Source organism: Mytilus californianus, unplaced genomic scaffold, assembly GCF_021869535.1.
Source record: "Mytilus californianus isolate M0D057914Y unplaced genomic scaffold, xbMytCali1.0.p SCAF_5, whole genome shotgun sequence".
Classification (NCBI taxonomy): domain Eukaryota; kingdom Metazoa; phylum Mollusca; class Bivalvia; order Mytilida; family Mytilidae; genus Mytilus; species Mytilus californianus.
In genome coordinates, this window is record NW_026262701.1 from 47,606,986 (window position 1) to 47,621,946 (window position 14,961).

Consider the following 14,961-nt stretch of genomic DNA (forward strand, 5'->3'; position numbering starts at 1 on the left):
GATTAATCCACTCCCGGCATGCAAAAAGACTTAAACTACGTCACAGAAGTCAGGAAGTTCGAATAAATAAAATTAATAATTCCCAATTTTCTTATTTATTAGTGTTCATATCCAGATAAAACTTGGTGAATATGTTTTTTATGGTATTATGAACATAATAAGATAAGTAAAAAATCGCGAATTTTCCCTTTAAATGTCTCGAAATAAAAAATGCGAAACAGTTCAAACAGAGACATATATACACAGAGATTGGCAACTCTGTGAAATCCCGTTTAAAAACGCGGCCCGGAATGAGATTCTCGTCGATAATTATTCTACAACATGTAGACAAGTCAGGGATGAATAACCTCGATAGCTAATCAAGAAAAGTAATAGGAAAACTTATTTCAGATCAAATAAATTCTTTTTCTAAAAAACTACTTGAAATAGTTGTATTTTTTTTAATGTATTTGATTGAGAAAATATTTTTTTCTTTTTTTCGGCATTTCTTTTAATTTAAAAAGTAAAATCTGGTAATGATCATGATATTACAAGAAACATTTCTTTGCTAAAGTTTGCTTCTAAATTATACAGTGAAATTATGTGTGTCCGATTTTCCGGTCATTATTTCCTTAGAGTTGTGACTGTGGATTCACAGGTGTGCGATTACGCAATTTATTGCCCTCCGATCAACTGAATTTTGCCGGAGGTGAAGTTCTAAGTGGATTATTACTTCAGTTGGGAATTGTTTTTACCACTAAACAAATTCTGACATTATTTTAACCATGACCAGAACTTTATTTTAACAGAAACACTGGGCTATACTATGAATAGGGTAAACGGACAGAAAGTCACAGTACAAAAAGTCACAGGACATAAAGTCACAAATTGGATAGGACAAAAAGTCACAAATAATTTTTTGACAATTGTTTGAATATATAAGAGAAAGATCTTCAAATAATATCTTTTTTTACATTTATTCATTTTTAAGTTCAGGAAATTGTTCATAAGCCTTGATAAATGAAAAATTATTTAATTTTAATCATGCAAATAATATATTTCTTGGCACCATGAAGCCATTTTAGTGCCAAACCACTTTGACATTTTGTTATCATAACAATTATTTGATCATCATTGATATTTATTGAATACATTTTAATAACAAAGTTGCTTCATATATTATAGTTCAATAAAAAATCAAAAAATTATTTTTAAAATTAGTGTTTTCTTGTTCAGAGAAAAATAATCTCAAAACTGAATTGTGACTTTTCGTCCGTGACTTTTTGTCCTGTGACTTACTGTCCTACATTCTACAAAAGTATTCAATCAGGAACAAAAATAGTCATTTAACATGTCAAAAAAAGAAATCAGAAAGCAACTTTTTTATATAAAAAAAATATGAAGCCAGTAGAATTTTGTCTCGTGGAAAACGGATTTAAATGATTAATTTTTGATTGACCTACAATTACATTATTTGTGGAACCTTTGCATGAATTTCCTAAATGAACGTACATTATGTACAGTGTTGTCGAAATCACTATTTTTGCTGTCATGAAATATTGAATATGAATCTGTCATTATTTGTAGTTTTTTATAGACTTAATATCACAGACCCTGATTAAAAACAACGTGTATCATAAGTACAGTAAAATGCTCTGCTGAACTGTAGAATTTTAATGTTCTGTTTCATAGACCACAGAAGTAATGCAACATCCATATCTTTACTCTTTCCTATCGGGTAGTGAAACTCGAGTTTGAAATTAGAAACATTTAAAATTGAAGACAAGTTTTATCTGATCTTTTGTGGGTTTATGTTTCGGTGCAGTGCTATGTGGGCTGTTATTTTCTTTTCATTTGTCATTTTTTATCTGTGTTACATGACCTTGTACTTTTTGTATTGCCCCTTGACATCTCCTGCTTCTGTTTAAACCTTTACCACTAATATCTCATCTGGTTTAAATAAAATACTGTCTCATTCCCGGAATTTGTTATACAGGAATTCATTTTAATATCAGTTTTTTTATAAGCATATAAACTGCTTGGTCTCTTCACACAACTTATGTTTAGGACGGAATGCATCAATAGGTACATACAAATGTACATGTACCAGGTCACCAATATATAAGTACATGTTATGTGCTTTTGACCTCCACAAGAATTCTTAAACATTCATAGATGTGCAAAGAATATTTTTGTCGTTGGGTTGTTGTCTCATTGACATATACCTCACATTTCTGAATAGTCATAGCAGCTGTGCCTTTTCAATTTATTGCAGAAAATATTTGCATTAACATTTTTCAAAATAGGCGAGGTGAAACAGTGATCACAGAATGAGGACATGTAAAACTGAAACAACACAACACAACAGATAAATATAAACAAGCACCATTGCTAAAGGACTGAAACAAACATAGATGATGACTAATATGAGCGACTAGAAGTGTACAGTAGAGTGAACATTTCTTGCTTCTTATTCTACACATTTTGTCATTTCATGTAAACAATTAAATATGTTATTTTCCGAGGAGAGGAAGGAATTTGTGAAACGAAATATTTTGCCTTTAGTACTGTCAAGTTATATATTCACAGGAGTGTTGTTGAATAAATGAACATTTTCCCTTTTTTTACATTATGATACCTTTATGCTACAAAGGTAGCATTTCCATTCTCATGATATACAAAGATATTATAGAGTGGCCTTCCAATGATAGTCATACATGTAAATCATTGTCTCATTGGCAATCATACTACATCATCATATTGTTATACATGTATGTAAAAATTATGTACATGTATACTTTGTAAACGTAAAGAAGACAAATGAAGTTGAACACAAGATATTTATTTGCATTTTTATCCGTATAGTCTCTGCAAACTGCCACTTCTGTTTCAAATTCAATAGATTGAATGCGGAGTCTTGTATTTATTCTTAGTTCAATGATGTCACCATCACTTGCACAAAAATCGCATACACATGTACATCAAGTTTGGCATATGAACTATGATATTTGAACTACAATAATGTGGTGTTTTCACAGTCAGGATAAGCACATGTCATTTTCTCTCTTAAAAAACCATTTTTTAGTATCACATTGATAGTAGTACATGTAATAGGTCCACTACATGACTGTGCAGTAACATTTGAAAAAAGTCATCACTAATAGTTGTTCCTGTCTGCCAGGGAATCTTTTTTTCAATCAGAAAGGCTAGGGAGTCCTACATTCAGCACATGTATGATATTACATCTCTTGTATGCTGCACTGTTAGGTAAATTTGATCAACATATTTGTTCTTTTATAACATGCAGGATCCTGTTAAAAAAAAAATGCTGTCAGATACTGAATGTAAATATACATGTATATAAACTTGTAAATGTCATCAAAGTGGTGGAAATAATGAAAAAAACAATGTTATACACAAATCCAGTATGTCATAAGAAAGTAATTCATGTGCTGGGAATAATTATTCTCTAAAGATGGAAAAGTTTATTGACTGTAGACATGGACAGGGGCCTGTCTTTATATTGAAGAGAATGAAAATGGCCGACAGCTTGAATGGTCATTTTTAATTGTAAATTGCATCAAAGTGGGTGAAAATATGGAAAAAACAACTGTTATACACAAATCCAGTTTGTCATAAAAAAGTTATTCATGTGCTGGGAATAATTTTTCTCTAAAGATGGAAAAGTTTATTGACTGTAGACATGGACAGGGGCCTGTCTTTATATTTTAAAAATTGAACGTGGCCGACAACGAGAATACTGAATTTTAATTGTAAATTGCATCAAAGTGGGTGATTTAATGAAAAATTCAACATATTTACACAAAACCAGTATGTCTTGGGAAAAGTTATTCATCTCATAAATGGTTTTATTCCTTTTCGAATGAAAAGGTTTTAATAAAAAATACGTCCGTGTAAAAATTTTTCATAACGTCCATGTCGGCCAAGCTTTGCCCTTATTATTGACCACAATAAAACGTTAATCGTCACAATATTTTAACTAACAATTACTACAAACTGAATAAAACAAGGTAAATAATTTACGAAATTGAAATATATACTTACATTATGCTGTTTTGAAAAGCTTAATGTAAAATAAAAATCGAAGCGGTGGTGAACTTGTCATGATCAGATGCAAAATGGCGATCTCGTTAAAGTCTCGTGTGATGCGTGTTTTTAATTGGATTTCGCTGACCACTGTTACAGTTGCCAATCTCTGTGTATATATGTCTCTGGTTCAAACAAGAAAATTAAAGGCCTTATTTTTATAACAATACAATTTATGAAAAACAAATGTGACAGACATGAACCAACGACTACAACTCACATACAGGCTCCTAAAGCATGTTTTGGTGTTAAACATATCTGTGAGCACTCAACCCTCCCTCCCCTAACGTGGGAACGTGGGAAAGAGTTGTAAAAATCAGTTGCATCCAATGAATTAACTCGATAGATAAGTACGAAGCACAGAAACAACTATAGAAACAAAGCACCGATATAAGAATACTCGCAGCTACTGAAACCAATAAGAACTAATGAATACATCATGTTCTCCCAGACTAAACATCAATCATTCAACCTTAGGTTTTCTTCATTTTATAGGATGTAATTTACAGTTCATAAAGGATGAAAAGGTAAAGCCGTCAATGGTGTTTTAAATGTCAATTCATATTTTATATTTTGACAGAGTGAAATAAAAAAAATCAAAAAAATCGAAATCTTAAATAAAGAATTTGTATTAGGTCAACTGTTTCGGTTATGGAGTACTTTTAGTTTAATAGAATTTGCTACGGTCGCTTAAAATAAAATTGTAGATCGTCACATGGCAAGCTTCTTTTTTGAAGATTTACTTCCTTTTTGAACGGAAAAGGGCTTTAAAGTTCTTTAAATGGTAAGACCTGATATTTAAATTATTTGTGTTATATTTTCAGAACTGACAACATGCATAGTAAACTGAATATTTCATAATTTGAACTTCATTAGAAAAGTATTTTTAATAAAGCTTTGGTAATAAGTTATCACATTTTGTTCTCAAGTTATCTTACCCATTAAACAGTGTGGGCTGTTTTTATCACTTCCGTCGGTTTTTTTATGACCTAATCACTTATTAATAATCAATTGAAACTAAGTGTATGCAAGTTAAGATGAAAAGTTGTTTGATGCTCACAAGACTAAATATGTCAAATAGCAGTAAACCAAAACAAATAAAAGAACATATTTTATCTATCCAAGGGCAATAACTGAAAAAAAACTAGTTCTTTAAATCTTTTTACAATGCAATTTTCAACACAATTAATATTTCCAAGGAGCATTACTTTTTTAAAAATATTTAATCGGTACTGATTTTCCAACTTGTCCGATACATTGCTTATATAAATTTGATAAAAAATCTTGCAAAAATTGTACACATAAGCAGGAACATATATATTGTTAGATATACTGTTCCCAGACATAAGAGCGCTTTCAATGCAATTTTCCATATAATAAATATTACCAAGGGGCATAACTCTTTCAAAAAATGATCGGCACTGATTTTCAAACTTGTCCGAGGTATTGCTGATATATTCCTATGATATAAGTTTCATAACAATCTGGCAAGAATTGTACACATGAGAGCGCTAACAATGAAATTTTCCATACAGTTAATATTTACAAGGGGCTTACTCTTTTAAAAAATATTGATCGGTACTGATTTTCGAACTTGTCCGAGACATTGCAAGTATTAACCTGTAATTTAATTTTATAAAAATTTGGCAAGAATTGTACACGTGGGAGCGCTAACGAGACCGGGCGGACAGACGGACAGAAGGATTGACGACTTGTATTTCTATGTCCCCCGCAACGCATCGCGCGGCGGACAATAACTTATAAAATAAAATCGCTGCCAAAATCGTGTAACAAGCCGACTTCCATTAAACATTGCAATTTGATACAATTTGGAAATAATACTTTAATATCGTAACAAGAAGTAACAGACAACATACAAAATGAAATATAAAATATATATATATATATACTTGTGCATGTATGAATTAAAGGAGAAGAAAACAAATTAAAGTGTTATTGTATATAAAATCTATATGGGTCATACTTATGACGTCATTGCTACTGCTCCATTTAGCATCAGTATAAACACAACTCACATATTCAAAACTAGAGAATGAAAAACCTTCCAAGAGTTTTGACGAGGAGAGAATCAGATAAATACGGGTTACGTAATACCTTCACACTAATATAAACAACAATTACACCAAATATGATGTTCTGAAAATGCCAGACTGTTTGATCAACAGCAAACATGTTGAGTTTGACGGATTTATATTTCAACAGACATTCGATATTTCAATGAGTTTTATTGTGTACGCCTACTGGCAGACTTGTTTTTGCACTCATATGTAGTACAATTCTTACAAATCCTTCTCAAGAACAAATCGAAAAAGTATCTTGAAAATTTCTTCAATTTCACTTTCAGCTATATTGATGATGACCTATCACTCAATAAACCTTATCTAAGTGAGTGTTTGTATCGTATATATCCGAATGAACTTCATGTTAAGGTTTTACAGAAAGAAGAAGGTCTGCTTCATATCTTGATCTTATCATCATATTTACACAGATCGAAGATTTCAAATTAGAATCTATGACAAACGTGATGATTTCCATTTTTTAATTGTCATCTTCCCATTTTTCAGCTGCTGCAATACTACATATATGCCCTCTGTTCCATGCATATCGTATGAGCTCTGCCTATCCCAGTTATGAACGTTACGTATGTGTATGTCCCACACTTTACGGACTTCATTGACAGGAATACGCTTCTGATTCAAAACTGCTATGAAGTTATGAAGAAAACACGACTACAATCGGAATTACATAAGTTCTACTGTCACCATCAAACATTGATTGACCAATACGATGCGTCAGTATCTCAACTCAAACGTGTCATGTTTTTGCGGTTTCTTTAGGTAACAGAATAGTCGTCTGATCTGTTACTTTACCGTGTGTGTCTTATTCTGAATAGTGACATTGTGACCATTGTGACAGAATGGATTTTCCAACTGGTTAACGCTTGCATAGCAGGAGACGTATACCTTGCTGACGCACCCGGTCTCCCTTTCTAAGGAAGAACATAACTGAAATATATTGGTGAGTCAGGGGCGGATCTAGGATTTTTTTTTTACCTTTTTTGGGCTACAAAACATAAAATAAGTGTAAAATGCACATTCTTAGTGACGGTTCCTAACGTAGGGTATGTTTATTTTATAGTTAAAGTGTAAGCTTGGGTTGGACATTTTTGATGCCGCATTCTCCCCATTAGTTGTCTATTATAAAATGATTGAATGGATCTAAAGCTATGTACTAATATATTTGATGTGGGATTTGTCAGTAAAAAATGGACATGGAAAATTCTCGTTTGTTGTATGGTTAGTTAGCATAACCTCAAGATTACCTGTTGTAAACATGATATACGGCTATTCAATGAAGTTTATAATACGACCGACACGAACAAAGACAAACAAGCAATTTTTATCCAAATGTTTGGTTGAAATGTTTCACTCAACTAGGGAAGTGACGGGTTCCAAATCAACCAACGGCTACGAATGAGTCTGAACTTGAATCAAATGACAACGAAGTTGTGAATGACGGTCGACAAATGGAGACATAAAGGCCACACCCAACAGGCAGGTTGCAGTTGGGCCTTGAAAAAAGTATTCAGTATATCAGTTCGGCGAAACAGACATTCCGGTTAAATATGGGATTTACATGCAACCCCCCCCCCCCCCAAAAAAAAATACGCCCGTTTTTTATTCACCATGCTCATTTAATGCTGAATAATTCTGTTGGATTTTTTTTCTTGTAGCAAAAAAGGGGACACGATAATTGTTTTCATTACAGATATGGCCAGAATTTTTGTTTAGTAAGGCAAAAATCAGGGTCAGAATTTTTTCTCGAAAATATCTGACTGCCCTATCAAATCAAATGGTCCGTACCTTAGACTTTAAATATATCTAGAGCTTACTGACTGGGGATCATTATTCAGCAATGTTATTAATTGGCTGGGGCGTGTGGGGTTAAACATATTTTCGTAGGTAAATAATATTGCCGTGGAACATTTTTTTCATGAGAGTGTAATAGAGTATTACTTTCTGTTGAGTGGAAATATGAAATAGAAGTCAATACGTTCTTGCTCAATCCTTTGTCGCTTTGAAGGCGTGATGCTTGTCATCCTCCGCCTAGCTAAGCAATGTGTTACTGTAATTTGAATTTCAAAATGACTGAGTGGCGTTTCAAACGTACTGATCAACTCCACCGTAGCGAAACACATGACTGACATAATCAATAATATATTACAGTAAATACGAGCGAAAAATATCTTTATAAGTAAAGAATTGTCGCATAAAAATTAAATACACGACCGGGAAATGGCAAAGTTCACGAAGTCTAGTCTGATTCATCATTTTACAAAAAAAAAAAAAAAAAAAAGTTCAAGCAAAGGGGGGGCGTACGCCCTCTACGCCCCCCTCTGGATCCGCCACTGGTGAACTGGTGCATTACTGGTAAGAAAATAATGTTGTAAGAGCAAACAATAAAAATCAGATCGGTATCACAGTAATTAACTCATCGAATGATTGGAATGTCAAAACTGCCAATAAATAACGACAACCGAGAAACGTTTTGCAGCAGGCATACAAAAAAAGTGGATCCAAAATAAATAAAAATTGATATCCTATTATCTTTATTCATAATAAGACTAAACAAGTGGGAACGGAAACTTGTATACTAACATGCAATGAAACAATTATTCTGTTTAAGTTGACATATTTAAGGGCAAACGATACAGTTACAGGGGAGGTAATGACGTTGCTAACGTAAAATGTTATTTTGGCGACGTCAAACTGTGACATATCGGGAAAAGATGTATTTTCGACTGATTTTTATCATTCAAACTGATTTAACTTGAAAACGAGTTCATGGACCCCTCTTTTTTAAAACGACATTCGGTTTGATTACGTATGAAGATTATTTGTACCAATTTTCATGAAAAAGTCAATAATGCATTTTTTTTAAATTTGATAAATATATAGCAAAAATGACGTTTTTTTCTACATTCGTGAACATTTGATGAATTTGAGTTATTTCTAAACAAAAGATTTCATAAATTTATAGGATTCTTATATAAAACAGAAATTACAAATAGTTTAACAAAAAACAGCTTGTGTTTATCTTTTAAAACAAAAAAGTTATGCATTTCTGTCGGAAGGAAAAATACGTTTACAAATCCGAATTTTGAGCAAATATCTGGAATTTCGAACTCATTTTACTCAAAAAGTAGCACATGAAGGTTTAATTATTTTTAATTACATATTTGATTTAATCAGGTAAAAAAATAGCCCATTTGCAAATTTTCATCAAATTTTCATTATGGGATCAAAACTGTATCGTATGCCCTTAAAATCTTGTTTTATGTCACTATCATTTTTTCTTTTGAAATAAAAACATGCAAATGTTCACCAAACAGTTGTGTCATAGATGACCAAGATACACTTAAATATATCCTTGTAAAACTAACTGTCCTATAAAGTGTAAAAAGATGAAAAAGGTTAAAAATATATTTTTCTATTGTATCTGATCAACTGAAAATTATATTCTCACTTTTCATTAAGAGAGAATTCTTTATTACGCAGCAAAAATTAAAATAATTTTGTTAAGATCTTTTAAGAAGATCATATGATTAAAAGAAGGAGAACTGATGAGAGGCACACTTCCAGAACATTGAGATCCCATTATCTTTAACATTTCCACTACAAATACGATTATCAACGTATAATACAGTTTGATATTTTTAACAGCTTACCATATGTTTATGTAAAAAATAGTACCATTTTCACTTTTTTTACCCTATATTTGACAGTATGTTTACATGAAAAGTTAAAATATATCGTAGATTATCTATGACACAGCTGTTTAATGACTTTTTGCCTGCTTTAGAAAAAATTATATTAAGACAGAATGATGGTTGGTGTATGTATCATATAACAAAATGTTAAATATATAAACTGAAACAGAATCATTGTTCCATTGCGTGTTAGCATACCAGTTAGCGTTGGCACTTGAAAGTATCATTATTTACAAAACAGGTAAAGGGTGCCAGTTTAATGATTTCAGCACACACATATATATATATTTAAGGAATGACCGTAATATTTTTTCTGTCTATGAAGAAATAACATCAAAAATGTGGTGCACACTGAATAACCCGCGTTACGGGTTATTTAAAGTGTGCACCACCTTTTTATGTTATTTCGAATAGACAGAAAAAATATTACAGTCATTTCTTATAATTTAATTCTAAATTCCATTTTAAACCGTAGTAAACCATGAAAAAACGTTGATGACGTCACGGTCACATGACAAAATTATGTCTATGAGCTGATAAACAAAACAACGTCAGCCAATCAGAAGACGCGTTACATCCAAAATTAAAATTATATATATATATATATAAACTAATAATAAGTTTCGGTTGTTAAAAACACCAATACGTATAAAACGTTAATAATCGTCTATATTTGGATCGACAATGTTTATGTCTGCTACTAAAAAGTAAAATAACAAAAATACCGAACTCCAAATTTCAAAAACGGAAAGTCCCAAAATCAAAAGCTTGAATACATCAAACGAATGGAAAACAACTGTCATATTCCTGACTTGGTACAGACATTTCCTTATGCAGAGAATGGTGTATTAAACCTGGTTTTATAGCTAGCAAAACCTCTCACTTGCGTGACAGTCGCAGACAATTCCATTATTTTGACAAAAATGTATGAACAAAACAAACAGACTTAAAAGGTAAAAATGTCAAAAAAAAAGGGGTACAGCAGTCAACATTGTGTTATATTCTTAATCACTATAAAAACAAGCCACAATGTCAACAAAGAACAACAAAATGGTATAAAGACTCTCTATAGACAATGCACATAAGCAAAAATGATGACAAGAATACAAAAATGACCAGAGCATAATAACACAATAGCGGGATGTATAGATACAGAGCCACGCTTAAAGGGTATTACCAAAAATAGACTACACAGTAAAGGTTAACAATATACGAAGACAAATAAAAAAACACTAAAACACGAAATTAAAATGATAAACCACGTCATTACCTATAATCTTTACTTCAAGACCATTGTGTATTATTTGTGAAGTTGATACGGAATTTTTATAACTTTTAGGATTTTTTTTTAATTCGAGTGTCACTGATGAGTCTTTTGCAGACGAAACGCGCGTCTGGCGAAAATACAAAATTTCAATCCTGGTATCTATGATGAGTTTATTTATCAACAAGCTCTTGGTATCTTCAGATGAACTTTTTTTTAGAAAAAGGACAAGACGTTCTTTGACATAATATAGTACCCCTGGTGCATCATCCTACCGCTCAGACACTGGTGACGTTTTATAAAGTCTGTGTAGCATCAGCAAGCTCTTGAATACCGAATGAGATAGTAAATGTACATCCCATATGCCGGTTAAGTGGTATTTTGCTGTTAAGGTGGGAAAAATTGATAATTTCAAAATTAAAATCGTCTCGTTTGTCAAAAACATCCCTCGGTTGTCGTTACCTTTTGACAATTTCCATTTTCCTACCATTCTTCAAAAAACATTGATTCGATGAGATAATTAGTGTGATAGTGAATAACCAATGGATAGGTTCCTTAACTTTTCTTCTTTTTAAAATTTGATATAACATCCTCAGTAACTCGACGACTTGTTTATCATGTGCTTTGTGTTTAAAATGATGTAATATGGAACGGAAAGAGAAATATAAGACCTATGAGGAATATGGCAGCTGTATAGTCGGCGAGAAATCAAAAAAGCTTTATTTAAAAATGCAAGATGAATTGCCTTTTGACATTCTCGTAAGTACCTGAGACCCTCCCCTGGATTTTGGAGTTCGTGTCGTTTTTTAGTGCCAAGTCTTTAGTTTTTCTATGTTGCTTGTCTTTTGATCGTTTTTTTTCGTTTTTTACCATGGCGTTTTCTGTTTGTGTTTGACTTTTATCCCTTATGTATCTTCCGTCTCTGTATTATAAATCATGTCAGTACCGATGCACTTCAAGACAATATTTTATTACTCATTTTTTATTTCATTTTCCATAACATTTTCCTATCACTGACCACTGCCATCCTGACACTTTACAGAAGCATCCTTCTGCAACTTGTTGACCGTGATCGACACATCTACCAAGATTATCTGGACATTCTACAACAAAAATATATAATAATGATATATTTGTTCATACAAAACTTAAACTATAACAGTAACTACACAATTGCTATTAGAATAAGTATGAAGGAAATATTATCAGGTCTTTACAGACCACATGACACAAAAAAAATCATTGGATGCTACATACTGGAGTGAGACAATGTGTGTCGACAGGTATAGCGGTTCCTTTTTTGAATACAACACATGTCATGGAATGAGAAATTCACCTTCAGCTTCAAGAAAAAACAACTATGAACTCAGATTGGTAATTTACAATTGTGATTTATTACAATAAAACTATTCCCAAGGTAAATAAAAATGGATATGTGGTAGTTGTAACAATGAGACAACAAAGCACAAAAATAACGAAAAAAAACAACAAAAACACAAGTAATGCCGATAGTTATTTTGTTAAACAATGTCTGAATTACATACATATAATAATATTCAGTATAAAAATAATAACGAAACAAACAAAAAAGTATCTATAAAAGAGAACTACAAATCCACATGATAATTAAAAAAAATCTGTTCGACAAGAATATTATAGTTTACATGGTTTTGTTTCAATCAACGTAATACAGCCAAAAAAACATTCACAATGTTATATTTTGCGTTAGCGATATTTATCTATGACTAGTATAAATGTATGTACCTTAGGAAAACTGTAAATAGTTATACAGCAAATATCGAAGTGATTTTAAAATTATTTTACACCTTTGCAATCAGCAATTAATCAGCAAAACTTCCACACCCGATTGCAAATTGAGTATGACACATTAGTTTCAAAATATTTTCAAAAACATTCGTGTCAATAATCGTTTCTTAACTATTGGATATAATATTAAAAGATATAAATAAAAGAATGTATCATTATTTTACATGTTTATGGATAAAAATTGGAAGTTATATTACATTTGACTACTACAACTATTCGAAAATATTTTGGTTTTTATTTTAAAATGTTATATATGGAGAACGCTAAAAACCAGTTCAATAACACAGTCGAATCGGGAGGACAACCTATTTCTAAAGACTATTTGGCATTATTTGTCAACTTAGAAATTTCTGAAGTTATAAAATTCAGATAAAATCATGCCATAACAAAGACATCTTATATCGGAGAAATGATAATGTTCAGAGTATACATCTAAAGATGCAGTGGCATCGATCCATTGGTAGCCATTTGAAAATAAGGATACGTTATGCGCTTTTCGAAAATTGATTTTATGTCAAAAAATATCCTTCTCAATTTGAATATTGTATATTAAATGCCTTTAACAGTAAGTCACACGTACCTATAAAAACACAAGTTATTTCAATTAAAACATTTGTTTTAGCATTAAATATGAAAATAAGAAATATACTCACATTTGTAAAGAACTCCGAAAAGAAAAACGAGAAAGAAAAAAACATACGTGTTTTTACTATTGATGTTTTCCATCCTTGCAGATTACCGGAAGAGTAGACGACGCATTTCTTCGTCCAACATCCTTGTTTCCACTCTTGGTTAGGAAAGTAACATACCCCTTTTACGCTGCAGCCTGGACAACCTTTAACTTGAAGAACAATCATAGTAAATGAAGTTGATTGCGACACTGTCTTTTCAGAATGATAAGCAATAACTAATCATGATCTCCCCTCTTCTATTGTAAATCTTCCTAAGACAAATTTCAGAATATTTTTGTAAAATTAATTTACGTATTGACCTGCCATTATATGTATCATTTTTAAATTTTAAGAGCACAAGACACTTCACCAATTTTATTAAGAAATTTGGGCATCAGAACCGTTTTAAACACTAGAAAAGACTTGCACTTTACTAATGAAAAAACTATATATATGTTATGTATATAATACAATATATTTACTTATTCCGGGAATCTCAGACTGAACAATCACGATAACTGCTAGTATAATCAAGCTATATGATAATGTTTTCATCTGCAACATAATAAACATATTTTTCTTCATACATTGATATTTCAAATATCTTTAAAGCTTTCATAATCAATAGTTTTTGATACACTGGAATGTGCTTGTTTCAACGTGAAGGTTCAGATGTCTATTTCAGAAAAAGGTCAACATTTACAACTAAAAAAAACTTTGCATGCACTTCAGTAAACATAATTAACCTCATTTCACGTTATTTTTAAGTCATAATTATCGAGCAACCTGAAGTAACTTTGAACCAAAACCCAAATACCGTTCACATGCCAAAATAAAAAGAAAAGAAACTTCCAGTGACCTTGTAGCTACATGTTTGCGCAAGAAACGATACACATAAATAAAAATCATACAGTCTGTCTTTACTACAAACGTCAATTAACTTAAGAATTAAATAAAAAAAAAAAAAATAAAAAGTAATAAAATGAAAGAAAGATTAAAAAAAAAAATAGATGGTGTACCTTTACCTTGATGACCTGACATTAATGTACCAATGAAAATGAGATACTCTGAATCGTGTCTGGTTTTATACATGTATTTCTCGTAATTAACAGATGTGACGGTAAAGTGACCTTTCAGATGTCAATTTTTCAATTTGCAACGTTTGCAAATGACCACAAGGATATATTTATATGTATTAATTAGTAATACCGTTACCATCCAATCCATCATTAAGGGTAAAGACGATTATACATGTATATGTGTGTTTCCCATGAAATTTTATTGTTAAAAGAATAACAAAATAATTTTGTTAATTATTCAAA

The 14,961-nt window shown here is 31.5% G+C and overlaps 3 long non-coding RNA genes across 4 annotated transcripts in view; all 3 read right to left on the minus strand.

The window, feature by feature from the left end:
- Positions 1-14,696, minus strand: part of LOC127702373 (uncharacterized) — a 51,449-nt gene extending 36,753 nt beyond the window's left edge. The window contains exon 1 of one of the 2 annotated variants that reach the window (XR_007982389.1): positions 14,659-14,696. This is a non-coding gene — a long non-coding RNA (uncharacterized LOC127702373). The remainder of the gene's footprint in view (positions 1-14,658) is intronic. The other variant, XR_007982390.1, reaches the window with a different exon arrangement.
- On the minus strand, positions 2,806-4,211 carry LOC127702381 (uncharacterized). The gene is made up of 2 exons (XR_007982398.1): positions 4,045-4,211; positions 2,806-3,290 (listed from the first exon to the last, which is right to left on the minus strand). It is a non-coding gene; the product is annotated as an uncharacterized LOC127702381 (long non-coding RNA).
- LOC127702374 (uncharacterized) lies at positions 11,915-14,209 on the minus strand. Its single transcript, XR_007982391.1, has 3 exons — positions 14,122-14,209; positions 13,669-13,809; positions 11,915-12,244 (listed from the first exon to the last, which is right to left on the minus strand). It is a non-coding gene; the product is annotated as an uncharacterized LOC127702374 (long non-coding RNA).
- Positions 14,697-14,961: the final 265 nt, after the last annotated feature.